Here is a 6000-nt window from a genome sequence, read left to right on the forward strand (position 1 = left end):
AAGGAGATCCAACCAGTCCATTCTGAAGCAGATCAGCCCTGGGATTTCTTTGGAAGGAATGATGCTGAAGCTGAAACTCCAGTACTTTGGCCACCTCATACGATGAGTTGACTCACTAGAAAAGACTCTGATGCTGGGAGGGATTGGGGGCAGGAGGAGAAGGGGACGACAGAGGATGAGATGGCTGGATGGCATCACTGACTCGATGGACGTGAGTCTGAGTGAACTCCGGGAGTTGGTGATGGACAGGGAGGCCTGGCGTGCTGCGATTCATAGGGTCACAAAGAGTCGGACATGACTGAGTGACTGAACTGAGATTCATAAATTGAGTGAGACTAAGGTGACTCATGGAGAAGGCAATGGCACCCCACTCCAGTACTCTTGCCTGGAAAATCCCATGGACGGAGGAGCCTGGTGGGCTGCAGTCCATGGGGTCACTAAGAGTCAGACACGACTGGGCAGCTTCACTTTCACTTTTCACTTTCATGCATTGGAGAAGGAAATGGCAATCCACTCCAGTGTTCTTGCCTGGAGAATCCCAGAGATAGGGGAGCCTGGTGGGCTGCCGTCTATGGGGTTGCACAGAGTCGGATACAACTGAAGTGACTTAGCAGCAAGGTGACTCAGATGGTAAAGTGCCGGGGACCAGCCCCGGCTGATCCAGGGTATTCGAAGGAGAGACGGCTAGGCGAGGGTCAGGGAATAACTGCTTAATTACACTTTAATTAAGGATACAAAGAGTAATAGAATAAGGATAGCTCAGTGAGGAAATTCAGTGGAGAAAAGCGGCTGAAATAAGGATAGCTCAGTAGGAAAATTCAGTGGAGAAAAGAAGCTGAGTGGCTTGGTTTACGCGGAAAATCAATATAACCCGTGACACCAGGTTAGCTCTGACCACGGAGGCCGCAGGCGCCCTCTCGAATAGCGGAAGGTGCCCCACCTTAGACACCTTCTCGAGTGGGTCTTAGAAGCCCAGGCAAATAAATGGTCGCAGAGGATATCCACGCTCCAGATGGACACTCAGCTGGAAGTTAAAGGGAAGAATGACATGGGGAGACCAAGTGTTGGTGAGCAAGGCCCGCACTTTATTTTCCAAAGTAGTTTTTATACCTAAAGTTGTGCATAGAGGATAATGGGGGAAGGGGTGGAGTCATGCAAGGACAGCAGTTCCTGGTCCTAATCGAAGCCAGGCTTTCAAACTTATCATATGCAAAAGTTCAGGTGATTGACATCATCTTCTGGCCCGGAGGCCTGTTAACATTTTAAGAAACTTATTTTTCTCTAAAGGTGATTATTCCAAAGTCAGGCACCAGCCTTCCAAAAAGCATTAGACAAAGCTGCATTTTACATTTCTATACACCCATTATATCAATCAATACACTGCCAAGGACACAGTAGGTAAGGAGTATGGAGACTTAGCAGCAAACATTGGCCCAACAAGTGAAAAACCCTTCACCAATACAATTTCTAATCAATCTTTTAACTACTCAAAGGAATCTGTGTTTAGGCAGTTTAGAACATCTCCTGCCTCTCACAGTTGGGAGGCTCTGAACAATCACATGTGGCCGGAAAAACCCATTCAGGCAGGCTAGAGGATTTCCAAAGGAGTTTGTAGGTTGAAACACTGTCACATCCAAGAATTATTAACTGGAGCTGTAAGCTAACTCTTTTTTCAGAGAGAGGTAGTGGGAGACAGCCCCCCGTAAAGTCAGAGGTGTAGGTGAAAACACAAAGCAGAAAGTAGGCAGACTCTGGTTTTGGGGGTAGATGCTCGAGAATTTCCAGGGGGACTCCTGAGGCTCGATCCCGCCTTTGCGTATGCCGAGCCTCCTTCCTCATGACCTTTGTCATGGGCGGAGTGCCTCACGCTGGCTCCCGGCAGTGATAGAATTCCAGTTGAGCTATTACAGATCCTCACTCAATATGCAATATGCCGGCTCCCAGCAGTAAAGAATCCACCTGCAATATAGGCGACGAGGGTTCAATCCTTGGGTTGGGAAGATTCCCTGGAGAAAGGAAAGACTACTCCCAATATTCTTGCCTAGAGAAGGACAGAGGACTATGGTGGGCTACTGTCCATGGGGTCGCAAAGAGTCGGACATGACTGAGCGACTAACACTGAGAAACAAAATTGCAAGTATCCTAAGGCATCAGAAGCTGGACATGAGGAACCGTGAAAGATCACATCCACAGGGTTGGGATCAGTCAAGGCGTTCTCGTTCATGAGGGGTTCTCCTGTGCTCTAAATTGAAATAAAAACATTGCCTACTTCGGTCTCATACTGTTTCAAGTTAGAAGTGAGGACAATGGCAGAGGTGTCAGATGAGCAGGAGAGAAGGGTGGTCACACCATGACAGCCTCCAGGAGCTGGCGGGGGCAAGGGGAGGGGACTTGGCAGCTGCCCCACCCTCAGTTAGATCTTGGGGACAAGTGGGACCCTCAGAGGCTTGGGAGCTGCCAGAAATCCTCCTGGGTGACCACTCCAGGGAATTTACCCTGGGAAGAGGCACACAACTCTCTGCAGAAGGACATGTAAATAGGGCTCCAGGTAATCAAGGTGGGGAGACGCCATGATGCCACAAAGGGAAAACAGAGGACAGGAAAGGACAGGCCTGAACAGCCGGGACCCTAGGGTGCAGGGCCTAGAGCGCAGCACTGCTAGGTGCTGACTGCACCCCAGGGGGCCTTCTCCCAGAGAAGCCTGTGGAGCCTGGAAGAGAGATCTTACTCCAGGCTCCGCAGGCCCAACAGGCTGCAGATAGACCGCCGCCTGCACAAAGAGCCAGGGTGATGAAAGGGCAGGAGGGGCTGATTTATGAGCGTGGCCTGGAGCCGAGTAACAGGGCTGGCAGGGATAGATGAGGAGTCTGGCTGGCAAGGGGGGCCAGCGGGGGGGGGTTGCTCCTGAGGCCCAGTCCTGCATCCTGCAAGAAAGGGGCCATGATTGGGGGATCTCCGGGACTCAGTCCATCCAGATTCCTGCACGCCCAGCTCCCTGGGAGTCTTGGGGTCTTCCCCCGGCTCCCACTGAAGCTGCAATGCCTTCTCCCCTGGGGTATGGCTGGTTCATCAATTGGAGCGAAGATACCACACTAATGTGAGATGCTCAGCATCCTAGGAAAACCGGGAGAGGGCTTGACGAGAACTCTCTGTATGTCGTCACTGTTTTTCTGTCCATCTAAAAATGCTGTGTAAATCATTAGCTTAAAAAAAACGAAACAAACTAGTTTGTTTTCTAGAGGGAAAAACAAGGGTCCTGAGGGTCAGAACAAAAGTGGGGGCTGCTGCTTTCTCTGTCTCTGACCCCAGGGCTCTGCTCACTGGGTGTCACAGTTCCAGGCTCCCCAAGATCACACTCTAGGGAGACTGGGTCAAGAGCACTGGCCTCAACAGCTTCCATCTCCTGGTGTTTCCTTGCCACCTGTTTCTCCCTTGGGTCTCCCCTGTGTCCCCCCTCCTGCCTGGCTGCCCTTGACTGAGGACGTAGTGAAGTCTCTGCTTAGTCACAGCCAAGCGGGCACAGCATGCTCTGCTCCAGGAATTTCTCACTTAGACCAGTCCCCCCAGTATTGGCTCTTCTCCGAGGTAGATGGCCTCCTCCCCTCCCTGATTCCTCCTCTCTGAGCCAAGGCCCCCTCTAATTCATCTCCCCGGCTCCACTCCCAACATGTCCATCTGAGGGAGGGGTCGGGAGGATGAGCTGGCCTTCCATGGAACTGGAGAATGGCACAAACTGTCCTATGTCCTCAAGTTGAAAGTGAAAGTTGCTCAGTTGTGTCCAACTCTTGGCGTCCGACTCATGGTCTATATTCCATGGTAATGGAATTCTCCAGGCCAGAATACTGCAGTGGGTAGCCTTTCCCTTCTCCAGCGGATCTTCCCAAGCCAGGGATCAAACCTAGGTCTCCCACATTGCAGGCGGACAATGAGAGATGAGAGGGAAAAAGAGGAAAAGTTCTATTTCCTCCACACAGCCCTAGCGAGGGTGGGCCAGAGCAATTTTTATCTGCCCAGAAGTAGAAACAAGCTGAATCCAGGCTCAGCCAACACAGCTTTGCAGTTGAGATGACAACACAATAACTAAGTAAGTGGATACCTTTATGAATGAGAAAATAAGACAAGTGCTGAGCTAAAAGGATAAAATAATAGATACAGGTGAGTCTTCTGTGACAAATGTGTCCTTTCACGAGAGTGCCGCTCTCTCCTCCTCCACATCTTTGTCTTCCACAACGACTTGTTCAGGAATCCGTCCACCTGTGGTTTCCACTCAGGAAGAGTAAGAGCCCAGGAAGGGGGTGGTGGACGGTGTGAAAGGTGGGAACGGACTCAGGACCAGGCTGATGGCCCTCTTTCATCTTCGGATGGTCCCTGTCTGACTACAAGGCCCCATCACGCAGGCCTGACAATCCTGATGAGAAGAGGCAACCGGAAAATAGGAAGAACAGCAAAATGCATCTGGAAGGCCTGGTTCTAGGGCCAGAGCTCTTCTTTTTTTTTTTTAATTTGGCTGCTCTGGATCTTAGTTGCAGCAGGCAGGATCTAGTAGTTCCCTGGCCAGGGATGGAACCCAGGCCCCTGAATGGGGAGTTTGGAGTCCTAACTGCTGGACCACTGGGGAAGTCCCCAAACTCTGCTACTTTCCTAACTTCCTCAAGCATTGGTATACATTCATCTACACAACTGCAGCCATGTACTGAACAGGGATGCTGTGAAGAGCCAAAGAGATGATGAGATGGTTTGCATTAAACTCTGTTTCTTTTTGAGTTAGGTTTATTGTTTCAGCTGTTATCAAAAAAAATTTCCCACCTTCTGCTAACTTCTTGAGTTGAACACATCTCATTCATTTTTTTAAACTGAAGTATAGTTTATTTACAATGTTATGTATCTCATTCATTTTACTCTTTTTTCTTTACTAAATACTTAAAATATACTTAATACACTTAACTATACTTAATACCTAAGATACTTTGTCATACATTTAATTTTAGTATGTGGCATTCCAAAAGGCTTACATGTAGAGTTTTTCTTTTCAGTTTTGCATATTTACTAAATCCCATTTTTTCCCTCCTGAATATTTTAAGTGTTTAAAAAGTTCCAAGTATATGGGATTTTTGTGGGATAATAAACTATTGACTTCTAATTTTATTGTATTATGATCATAGATCATTATTTTCATCCTCTTAATCTTTTGGTATATATTGATACTTGGTTTAGGCTAATCTGTGGCTAATTTTTGTAATTATTCCATGTATTATAAAACATATATTTTCTCTCATTTTGGAGTGTAGTGTTCTGTGTAACTATTAGCTGAGCTGTTCAAATACATATGTTTTAAAGTTTGGCTGTGCCAGGTCTTAGTTGTGGCCTGCAGGACCTTTAGTTGCGGCATCTGGGATCTAATTCCCTGACCAGGGATTTAACCTGGGCCCCCGGAATGAGGAGTGCAAAGTCAGCCACTGGACCAGCAGAGAAGTCGCCAAATATTTTATATTACTCCTTTTTTCTTTTTTTGTTAAAAACTTTGCACTCTGGTTGTGGATGTGCCAATTTCTCCTTGAAATTCTATCTTCTGTTCTTGCACTTGCTGACCCATGGTATATTATCTGCCTGTGCATTCTGTAAGTTAATATGACAAGGTTCTCTCTTAAAGTGTTGTTCAGTCACTCAGTCGTGTCTCTTCGTAACCCCATTGACTATAGCATACCAGGCTTCCCTGTGCTTCACTATCTCCCGGAACTTGCTCAAACTCAAGTCCATTGAGTCAATGATGCCATCCAATCATCTCATCCTCTGTCGCTCTTCTCCTCCTGCCCTCAATCATTACCAGCATCAGGGTCTTTTCCAATGAGTCAGCTCTTCACATCAGGTGTAAAGTGTAAAAGTCTGTAAAATGTGAATAACATGATCACCTCTCAAGCCTTTGCTTCTGTGCATCCTTCCCCACTGCAAGTGGTCCCTGCCACACCTGACTCCCCATTAGGATACTTCCCCCAATCCTGA

This window comes from Bubalus kerabau, chromosome 10 (genome assembly GCF_029407905.1).
Source record: "Bubalus kerabau isolate K-KA32 ecotype Philippines breed swamp buffalo chromosome 10, PCC_UOA_SB_1v2, whole genome shotgun sequence".
NCBI lineage: Eukaryota > Metazoa > Chordata > Mammalia > Artiodactyla > Bovidae > Bubalus > Bubalus kerabau.